We start from the raw sequence: 10,376 nt of genomic DNA, 5'->3' as shown, positions 1-10,376 counted from the left end.
AGAGGGGGCGGGAGGGACTGGGGGGAGCCATAGGGGTCCCGGTCACTCGTCCATACGCAACCTCCCAACCTGGAAACTTCAATGTCCGTATTCATCACGCCCCTTCGCACCCAGCCCCCCTCACCCGAAGCGCTCCCCGGTCCCTGCCAGCCCTCCAGGTTGCGTATTAAAGAGGTATACGGGGCGAGGAGCCGGAGGTCCAACGCTGCAAAAGGCTGGGGAATAACTAATGAGCTGTGCAGCCCATTGATCCGGTGCATACTTCCTAATTAACTCTGAGTCACCTATTTGTGACAGCAATTCAAAGAACTGCACCAGGGATAAACTGCAACCCCGGCGCGCGAAGGCAACCCGGCGGGGGGGGCGGGGAGGGAAGAGGCGGCGGGGGGGTGGGGGGGCGCTGGGGGAGGAATTTGCTCCTAATCCTCCTAAAAGCAATTAGGGTGAGCGCTGCGCTGGCTACCTCTCGGGAAGAAAATAAAAAAAAAAGAAAGGGGAAAAAAAAAACCCACCCAGCGGCTCCAGCAGCAGAACCGAAAGGAAATGAATCGGCGTGTCGCAAGGGCGACACAGCACCGGGCTCCAGACAGACAGGCAAGCACCAGCAGCATCTCGGGGACGAAAGTCGGCGAGAGCGGCGGCCGGAGGACACGGAACGCCGGTCTCGGCGGGCAGCGGCGCGCACGGGCGGAGGCGACCCGGGAGCGGCGGAGCCAGCGGCGAGGGTGGGGGCGCTGCCCGGGGGACCCAGACCCCGCACCGCCCGCCCGCTCTCGCCCCCAGCTTTGTTCCCAAGCGGCTCTGGCGGGGCATTGCTCTTCCCGGCCGCCCCCCGCGGTAGGGCCACGGGGAGGGGGCGGGGATAAAAAAAAAGTTAATAGAAACCTTTGGAAAATCCGGGCTTGGCTACGTGGTGCGGGTTGGGCTCCCCCCGCCCCCCCCCCTTTTTAATGCAAACACGAATACAAAAGCTGCGGGCTCTAAAGAGCAGATGAAAGCAATGAACGGAGTTTCTGGAAAAGATTCATTAGTGGGAATTAATGCTGCGAGGAGCTCCGAGGCGATACCATTAAAGTCAGTCCCCACACTTTGTCAGTTTTACACCGCTCACTATGGTCGGTGCTTTTTTTTTTTTCCTTGTCGGGGTAGATGGGGGAGGTGCTCTTCGCGTTGCCCTCGCCCCCTCTGCGACCACCAAACCCGGGATCCGACAGACATCGCGGAAACGAGAGAGAGGGAGGGAGGAAGGAGGAAGGAAAGAATAAAAAAAAAAAAAAAACACCCTACATACACACATCGAGAAAGAAAGAGGAACGTGAACGCTCCGCAGCCCTCGCCCCCGGACTCGCTCCGCGAACATCAAATGCATGCCTCATATGCTGCGCAGAGCCGCCCCACTTGGCCCTGGCTTCACAAAGCAGCCTCCGCTGCCTCCCCGCCTGGCCGTCCCCCCCTCCGGCCGGCCCTTTGATGGCAAGCCCCGAGCCTCCCTCCGGCTCGATCTCCCAACTCCAAACTACATTTTCGGGCTGACTAAACTTCCGTGTCACGGCGGACCTCACGCCAGCACAGCTCCGCGCACGGGAAAGCCCCGGGCCGCCCTGTCCCACGTGCGCCGCGGCGCCCGCCCCACCGGGGCGGAGGGACCGGGGGGAGCAGCGCCTCAGGCTCTCCCGGCGAGAAGAAGGCAGCCGGCAGCGGGTTCTCCCCGCCGCTCACCTGCCCGCCGCCGCCGGACCGCGCGCTGCTCTGGGCGGGGAGCGCGGAGCCCGGCCCGCCCGGCGCGGGAGCTCTCCCCGCTCCGCGAGCCGGCAGCGCCGCTCCTTGCTCGCCCCGTCCCACGGGAGCCCCCGTAACGCCGCAGCTCCGGCGCCTTCCCAATCACAAAGTGCGAGACGACGGGAACACCGCCACCACTCCCCACACGGGCGCACCGGAGCCGACAGCGCGACCGGGTGCTTCCCGCCGTCTCCGCCGCCCCAAACAGGCATCTTCAGAAGCAACTGCCTCCAAACTTCCCCTCCGACACCGCGGCCCCGGAGGCGCACCTCTAGACCCTCCTGCCCCGCCGCCGCCTGCCCGCCACTCCCGCCCGAGTCCCGTTGCCCCGCGCCGCAACTTTCTGCCGCGTCGCCGCTCTTGCCTTCCCCGCGGCCGGCCGAGGGGAGCCCCGGGACCGCCCCGTCACCGCGGGACTCGGAGGCGGCGGCGGCGGCGCTTCCGCACGGGAGCTGTTCGCGGAGCGGAACACTGACCTTCCTGCCGCGCCGCGGGGCTGTGTCGTGCGCGGTCCGAGCCGCGGGTCCCCACACCGTCGCCTGGCCCTGCTGCTCTCCCTGGAAGGGCAGCCCCGTCGGGGGTGGGAGGAAGAGGCGAGAAAAGTTTCACGATCCCGCTCCCCCTCTCCGTGGGTGCGTGTGTCGCGGTTTGCCCCAGCGCGGGCGGGTCGGGGAAGGGGCGCGGAAAGACCAGGGAACCGCGGAGCGCGGGGGGAAGGAGCGTGGCCGCCCTCTGCGCCGACGGGGCAGGTGCCCGCGGGAAGGGCTTTGCTCCTCGGCTCGGTTGGGCTCAGCGGCGGGAGTGGGAGCGGCAGCCCGCGATGCTCATTCCGGCTGCCGGCTCTGGTTTGGCAGCGCCATGTTGCTGGCTTGCTCCGGGCGAAGTTCCTGCGCTGGCGAGCGCGGCGCTCCCCACATCTCGCCCGCGCCGCCGTCTCCCGTGCCCTGGCCGCCGCGGCTTTGTGTGTGTGTGGCTGGGGATTTAATTCTCCTCCTCCTCCTCTTCTCCTCCTCTCTCTCTCTCTCTTTTTCTTCCTCTCCCCCCCCTCCCCTCTTTAGTCCGCCGGGAAAGCCGCTCTTCCTCACCTTGCCGCTGGGAGACCGGGCTCCGTCTGCTGCACGCTGCGCTCCCCTCGCATCCCCCCTCCCTCTCTCCCTCCTCCTCCTCCTCCTCCTCCAGCCGTCGCCTCCCCTCCCTTCCCCTCCCCCCGGGCAGGCGCTGCACCGAGGGAGCCGCCGCCAGCAGCAGCAGCGGCAGCAGCGCCGCCACCGCTTTTTCCCTCAGCAAGTTTCCCCCTCCCCTGGCTGCGTTTCCCTGCTCAGGCAGGGCTCGCCCGGCCGCTCGCCCGCTCCCCCCCTTGCCCTGACTAATTGATTTGCCCCCCTTCGCCGCGCCGCCAGCCCCTCGCCTCGCCCACTCCCCCCGGCTGGCACAGGTCGCTGCCAAGCTGCGGCGCCCCGGGGGGGGGACTCCGCGCTCCCGCGCTCCCCGGCCGGCAGGAGGGGAAAGCCGCCCCCCCCTCCCCCGCCCCGCCGATACTCCCCTCTCTCGCTACCCAGAAGGCCAGTGGAGAACCGCAATTACCATAAAGCTCCGTTCACTCCGCTCCGCCAAGCTGTCAAAATCCCGGCGGCGGCGGCGCTGCCAGACATCGCTGCGAGCCTCCGCGCCGGGTCGCGCCGCGCTGCCACCCCCCCACCACCCCGCTCGCCCCCGGCCCCTCCGCCGGGCGCCCCCGGCCCCCCCGCCCAGCTCCCCCCGTGCTCCCTGCGGCGCCCGGGATATCCCCCGGCGATGCAGCCAGCGCCCCCAATCACACCCGGCGGCTCCGGGTTCCCCCCGTCGCGCAAAGGCATCCCCGCTCCCCCAGGACCTGCCGAGGGCACGCAGCCGTCGTAAACCCTCGCAGGGGTCACACTACGCCCGGACCCTTTCGGCCGCAGCCTCCCACACTCGTGGAGGGGGGTTGTCGCCCCTCGACCCCTCTGGTCCCACCCGCCGCCCCCAAGTTCGCGTAGTCCACGGCTCGGCCGCGCTGATTTCCGCGCTTCGCCCCCGGTCCGCTTCTCCGAGCTCTGAATCGGGATGGGAAAAAAAGCCACTCGTTTGTCAACGTCTGCATTGCGGGGGGCGGGGGGGCCGAGGGGGACCTTATTAAAGCGCGTTTTCGCCTGATCCGGCTTTGGCAGCCCTTAACTCGCTTTTTACCCGGTGTGAGCAGTGTGGCAACCCGGGGTGGAGTGACGACTGAAGCGCCGTTTCCCTCGCTGGCATTTCTACGGCTGCTTTAAGATTTCTGCCCGGATCGTGGAGCCCTTTAATCTCCGGGTTGGTAGTTATCGGCTGCATCTATTTACTTTGGCAAGGCAACTTTTGGCTCGGCGAGCTCGACTCGTAAATTTCACGTTCATAGAGCCCATCCCTTCTGATACTCCCAGGTTTGGTCCCGCAGAGCCCGCGGCTTTGGAAGCTCCCGGGGCGGCCCCGGCCTCAGGGCCAGGCGGGCTCTCGGCCCCACTGCTCCCCCGCACCTCCCGGCGCCTTCCCGGGGAAGCGGGAGTTCTGCCACCTCAGCGCCGCCGGCGCCGCATCGAGCGCTTCTCGCCGCCGCTCCGTGTGGGAGCGACTGCCAGCCAAACGCCAGGCGATTAACGCGGACAGTTTGCCCCGGGGGAGATTTTTTAATCGCCTCGTTCAGGACCCTGGGCGAAAAGGCTGCGGAGACGCTACAAACTGCAGAAGTTTCCCTCACCGAGGACGCCGGAGCAGCGAGCAGGGCGGTGGGAATTCAACGCCAGAGCAGGACGGCCGGGACTGCCTGTCTGCTCTCGGCCGCCGCTGCTTCTCTCTGAAGACGGAAAAATAAGAGTTCCCCAAAGTTGTCCCTACTAAAACTCCCTCCCTGCCAAATCCAGAAGCTTTTAATCGAGAAGCTACACTACGTCTGGGGGGAAAAAAAAAAAAAAAGTGGGGGTCGCCCAATGCTCGGGAAAAGGACACAGAGTCCAAAGAAAAGCACACACACCACACATACACACACGCACCCGGGTCACGGCCAGAGGGTTGGCATTTCATGATACTGCCATCACGGGCTTTGGAGTTTCACTACGTCTCTTAAAAAACTCGCCCGTCTCAAAGCAGAAGTGAAATATCCACCATCTGAAACCCGAAACGGCAGCCGCACGGCTCAGCTTCCTCGCAGGGGAGTCCTGGGAGCCGCAGAGTAGGGGGAACGGCTGCGGTCCCACCGTGCTGGCCGACAGGGAGCACGGCCCCGGGTAGCGGCCGGGTTTGATCCTGGTGCGGCGGGCCACGCATCTGAAAAGGCTCCCACACGTTTTTTTAATCTCCAATAACTAGCAGAAGGACACCTGGCCTATTACGCTGTAAAGCTATTTTTTATAAAGATGTTTTAGGGCTAGACATTAAAAGTTATTAGACTGAACACACGTGAGTTACAGGCACACAGCTGGAGGGGAGGCCTCTCTTGGATTTTTTTTTTTCCCCTTCCCTAGGAAAACCTCATTAAAATTGGTTCTTTAGATATGAAAGCAGAACTAGCGCGTTTCCTGGCGAGGTGGCCGCAGCCGCGGCTTCCCGGCTTCATTGATCTGGGCTTTGTCTCTCCCCGCAGGTCTGGATCCGCGGTGCCAGCGGCCCGCACTTGCATCACAAAAGTCGCCAGCTTCCCTTCCCCGGGGCTGCGAAGTCCGGATCACAAGTGTGTGCCTACAGCGTGGCGGTGGGTGCTTGGGGCAGGGGTGGTTTTTGTTGGTTTTTTTTTGTTTTTCACTAATGACTTAAAGTTATCTAGGGGTAAACTTGCTCTGCTTTTATTTTTAACCGTAAACTTTCTTTCTTTGTGAACGCAGCTTCCTTCGTGGCGGGGAGGAACAGACCCGCGCTTGTTCGCCTCTGTGCCTTTTTTGTTCCCTGGGTCCCCTAGCTTTGCAGCGGGAGGCTGGCGGCTCCCGGCGAAGACATTGGGGCTTCAGTTCGCTCCTCCCGCGGCCTGCCCCGGCACGGCTGCACGCCCCGCCGCCTTCCCCAGCGCGGGTCCGGCGGGCACCGCCGAGCTAACCCCGGAAAATTCAAAGCATGCTCTTGCCTTGCGGATTACCGGGCGGCCTCCCCCCCTCCCACACGCCCCGGAGGGAGCTGACCCCCGGGTCAGGCTGCTGCACACTGCTCTCTCCCCGGGAGGGGATGGGGGGGCTCCCCGCTGTCGCTGCTGTTGCAGCCGCCGAGGAGCTGGGCAAGGATGCGCTCGCGAAAACGGCTGCTCCGATAATGCTAAGTACTTAACCTCCTCGTAAAGACAAATCCATTGTTAATGGCAGAATAGGCTTCTCGCAGGAGGCTTCCAAGTGGGATGGCTTTATGCCGGCTCTCATTTACCTCCAGCGCCGCCTCTAATTGGAAGCTTCCCCGCGCACCTCAGAAAGTTGGGGGTTAAAGCGCAGGAGTGGCGAGGCCGGGCCCACCACGGGCAGCCCCTCCACGGCCCGCTCCCCTGCTCACCAAGCGGCAGCCGGAGCACGCGGGTCCTTCGGGCACGAAATGAGACAGAGGGGAGATGGGCGCTGCGAAGGTAAAATGAATTAATGCAAGCGAGGTGCTCAGACAGCCTGGTGATGAGTGCTAGGAAAAGCCTATAAATAACAGATCACTGTCCTAAGCTCTGAATTGCCCTGCTTGAGTGTGTCTTAAATCAGACCTTTATCATTGGTTATTGTAAGGCTGTTTTTAATGGAAGTGTAGAAATCTGAATAACAAAACAAGACAAGCCTCAATTGGCGTTATACAGGGTCTGCAGCGCTTTCAGACCTGACACGGCGTCAGCATATTGTTACACCGCCACGCAAACTCCCCGGGCAATCAAAGGGGTTTTGCATAGCAGAAGTACTATAATTTTACTTCGTAGTTCAGGGCTACTCCGTTGACAGGAGATCCATAATTTTCCCTCCGTCTCCCCAGAAGAGCCCGAAACCCGCTCGGTTCACGGACTAAGCGCAGCTATCTTTCTTACAAAGGCGAATGACAAATCTCTCCAGTTGCGTTTGTTTTGCTCCGCACCCCTTCCCCGCTCCACGAAACAGGAGATGCCCGCGGTCCTGCGGTCCCCGCTCGCCGCCCGGAGCGGACAGCCCGGGAGGGACAGGCAGCCAAACACTCGCACTATCGGCCTGCCCCCAGCCGGGGAGCTCGGCCTGCCGCGCCGCTGCCGGGGAAGCTCTCGCCGGCCCGGGCAGAGCTCGGAGCGGAGGGCGCAGTGCCGAGCCCACCGGGGTTCGAGGCACGGCCTGGGCCCCGGTCTGGGGGAGGGGGGCGGCAGCCCAGCTGCAAGAGGAGGGCAGGCTGGCTGCGAGCTGCCCCCTCCACGTCTCCCACTTGCATACCACGGCCATTTTGTCTGCTTGCGGCGCGCCCGTGTGTGTGTCCCCCGCCCCCGCCCTGTCCCCTCGGGCCGCTCCGGGCGCTGCCCCGGGCGCAGGGGCCACGCCGTGCCGGCGGTGGGGCCGGCGGGGCAGACGGAGGTGAAAGGCGGGCGGCCTCGGTGGCTCCTGCGAGCGGAGAGATGCAGCCGCTAGGCAAGGCCCTGCAGGGGAGGGGGCGTGCGCCGCACAAGTCTGGAGAGGAGTAAAAATAGCGCCGGCGAGGTTGTCGCTCTCCTCGCCTCCCCCCAGCCCAGCGGGGGGCAGAGGTGGGGCTCGGCGGGAGGGCGGCGTGGAGGGCTCAGGGGGCGAACAGGAGCGGGAGCCAGACAAAACCCCGGCCCGGCGGAAAGCGACGCGGGCGAGGTTGAGCCTTCGCCTTTGAAGGCGATGCGCGGGAGCTGGAGGCTATAACCCCTTTTCCCAGCGGGGTCCCTGAGCCCCGTGGGGCGCGGACTGCGGCCCATCCCCGTCCCTTGGGGGCCTGGGGAGGAGTGGCAGCGAGCGGTGGCTTGGCGGAGGCACAGAAGCCACCGTGCTCCCGAGTTTAAACATAATACGGCGGCCGGGGGAACCGCCATGGTTTGAAGGTGTGTTTGTGCAGACTACAGCTTGTATGTTAATAATTGGATACAGTCGATGAATCACCTCCGTCCTCCTTCTGGTTTTGTTTTTGTGTTGTGTTTTGTTTCGAAGGGGGTGGGGAGAGAAAGCGAGGAGACGGTGGCTCGGCGCTGAATACCAATTCCGAGCCCGCGTTCATAAACACTGGGGTTATTCACTCCGCCCCAAAGGTGACAGCGGAGGCCTCCGCCGCCCTCCGCACCCGCGCCCCGCGGCGCGGCCCCCGGGCTCGCCGGCGTGCCGAGCGGGATTCGCGCCCCGGCTGGAAGCCCGGCAGCGGCGGGTGGCTCTTCGGGGTGCATACATATGAAATGAAAGCTGCAACATCAAAGCAGCGGCAGAGCGAGGGCAGGGACGAGCTCTGGGCGCGTACACGTGTGTGCCTTTCCGGAGAAAAGACCCCAATTTTTCAGATCGGACCCCCCCCCGCCCCTTCACTCGCATGGCAGACACGCGGAGAGATTCTTTAGTCCTGTACTTAACACTTCACAGTGTTTTTAGCAATTAAGGCGAGAGGGGGGTGGGTATAAAGATAAGCCACTTTTTCGCCCTGCAAGTGTGAAAGATAAGATAACAGTAAGCTGGGGCAAAACGTCTGCTTACAACCTCCCCCCAGCGATTCTGATCGGTCACCTCTTATCGCAGAAAATGTTCATTTCGAAAGGAGCTTCAAAAATCCAAGGGAAAATAAAAGTATTTTCCGTTCAGAAGTGCTATTTAAAACCCCGTCCTCACTTCTCTCTACATCGTCGTCCCCCCGCGCCCCCCCGCCATCACGGTACCCAAACAAGGGCAGCAGCCGCTTCATAGCGAGCCTCTCGGAAGCCAAATCACGCAGGTAATCAGAGGACCGAAACCTGTCAGGCGCCGAGATTAGCGGCTCCCCGCCGCTCCCCGGCCGTGCCCGCTCGCCATCCCCGTCGCAGGCGGGGGAGCCGGCCCCTCGCTGCCCGTAGAGCGGGCAGAGACCTGCGCTAGGGAAAGCCCCGCACAGGCCCCACAAGCTGCGGCGGATGAGGCAAAGCGAGAGCCAAGCAGCCTTTCCCAGTTCGTTTCGCTGCAGCACCCCCGACGGCGACACTCCCCCACCCCGGCCTGTCCCCAGCCAAGCTGCAGGATCCGCTGTGGGCGGCCGTGCTCGGCGTCGAATCGGTTCTGATTCGGAGCCTCTCGGCCGCCCCCGCGCCCCGCTGCCCGGCAGGCACAGGCGGAGGCCGTGTGCGGGCACGGCGCCCGGTGCGCACGGCGGTGGCCCTGCCCTCTGCAGCACCGGGCAGGGCCCCGCCGCGCCCGCCCCGAGGCCCGCGGGCAGGATGCGGGCGCTGCTCCTCCCCGGCCCGGCGCGCCTGCCACGGCCACGACCGGGGTTACGCGCTGTTTCCCAGTCCCCGGGGGCCTCCCCCTGGGCCCGGAGTTTCCCCCTCCCGTCCTTGAGCCGTCGCCACTTGCGATAAACCGAGATGTCGAGTAGAAAAGGCTTCCCGACACCTTCCCGAAGGCAAGGCGCGGCAGCGCCGTGTCCTCGCTGCCCTGGGAAACCTCCACGCGAGGCAGCGCAGTGTGTGTGAGGCGTGGGTGTGTGCGCGTCCCCTTGTCCCCCGGCAAAGACACATCGAGGGCACCGCAGGGGAAACGTGATAGCAGTGACCCCGCGCTGCCCCAACGTGCTCAGGGCCGGAGCGGAGCCGGGGTGGCTCGGCGGGGAGCCAAGACGGTGGGGGGGCTTTCCCTGGCTCGCCTCACCCCCGATCTGCTCCTGCCGCCCTTCTCAGAAACCCGTCGGTACCGTGCTCTCGAAGTGAGTGGGTCAGCAGCTGATGACAAGGGGAAAAAAGAAGAGAGCGAGCGAGCGAGCGAAAAAAAAAACTCCCTCCCAAACCCTAGCTTGGCGCGATTACTCATCCCCAGAGTTCCCCTAAGTCAGAGAAACTTGGCGAAGTCCCAAGGCCGAGCCGTTAACACGGTCTGAGGCTCCCCGGGCACCTTCCGCCGCTGGGCCGGGGCCGAGGGGGCCAGGGCTGAGGGGGCGGGGGGCCAAGGCCGTCGGGGAATGCACGTCCCCATCCTCGGCGCTGTTCGCGCTCGAGTTATTGTGGAGCGTTTTATCTTCACAGTCACATCGGCAGCTAACGAAGCTCGGCGGCTGCAGCCCACACGACTTTGGTTCTCTGCATTTATCCTTCAATAAAAGCCGATTCCTTTATTAGAAACAGGAGACGTGTCTCCTACCGCCCCTATCAAATCCCAACTGGCAAGGCGCAGCCGACACCTCCCCCTCAGCCGCCCTGCCCGAGAGGGGCAGGCGGCACCACCCCATGGCCTACGTCCCCCTCCCGCCGGACCCCCCACCGCGAGCATCTCGCACTCCCTCGCTCCAGCCCCCCCACGAAGAGGGGCAGCCCCTCGTCCCCTTCCACCGGGACGGCCAAAGCCCCCTCCCCGTGATCCCTCCCGGGCAGGAGCAACCGAGGCCAGCCTGCCCCTCCCGCCCCAAACAGCCCGCGCCGGCACGGGCAGCCGCCACCCCTCCCCTGCCAA

General features: G+C 64.4%; 1 protein-coding gene across 8 annotated transcripts in view; it reads right to left on the bottom strand.

Moving 5' to 3' along the window:
- Positions 1 to 10,376, bottom strand: part of BCOR (BCL6 corepressor) — an 81,945-nt gene that overhangs the window by 55,610 nt on the left and 15,959 nt on the right. For 5 of the 8 annotated variants that reach the window (XM_085048999.1, XM_085049059.1, XM_085049077.1 and 2 more), the window contains exon 1: positions 2,256 to 2,396. The exons of 2 other annotated variants lie outside the window; for them this stretch is intronic. The gene's annotated coding sequence lies outside the window, so the exon portion shown is untranslated. Of the gene's footprint in view, positions 1 to 2,255; positions 2,397 to 2,864; positions 2,923 to 10,376 lie in introns of those variants that run through there. One more of the 8 variants, XM_085049008.1, reaches the window with a different exon arrangement.

The sequence above is a fragment of the Lichenostomus cassidix genome, chromosome 1 (genome assembly GCF_008360975.1).
Source record: "Lichenostomus cassidix isolate B80296 chromosome 1, HeHo_3.0, whole genome shotgun sequence".
Classification (NCBI taxonomy): Eukaryota; Metazoa; Chordata; class Aves; order Passeriformes; family Meliphagidae; genus Lichenostomus; species Lichenostomus cassidix.
This window is presented reverse-complemented; position numbering and strand designations above follow the sequence as displayed.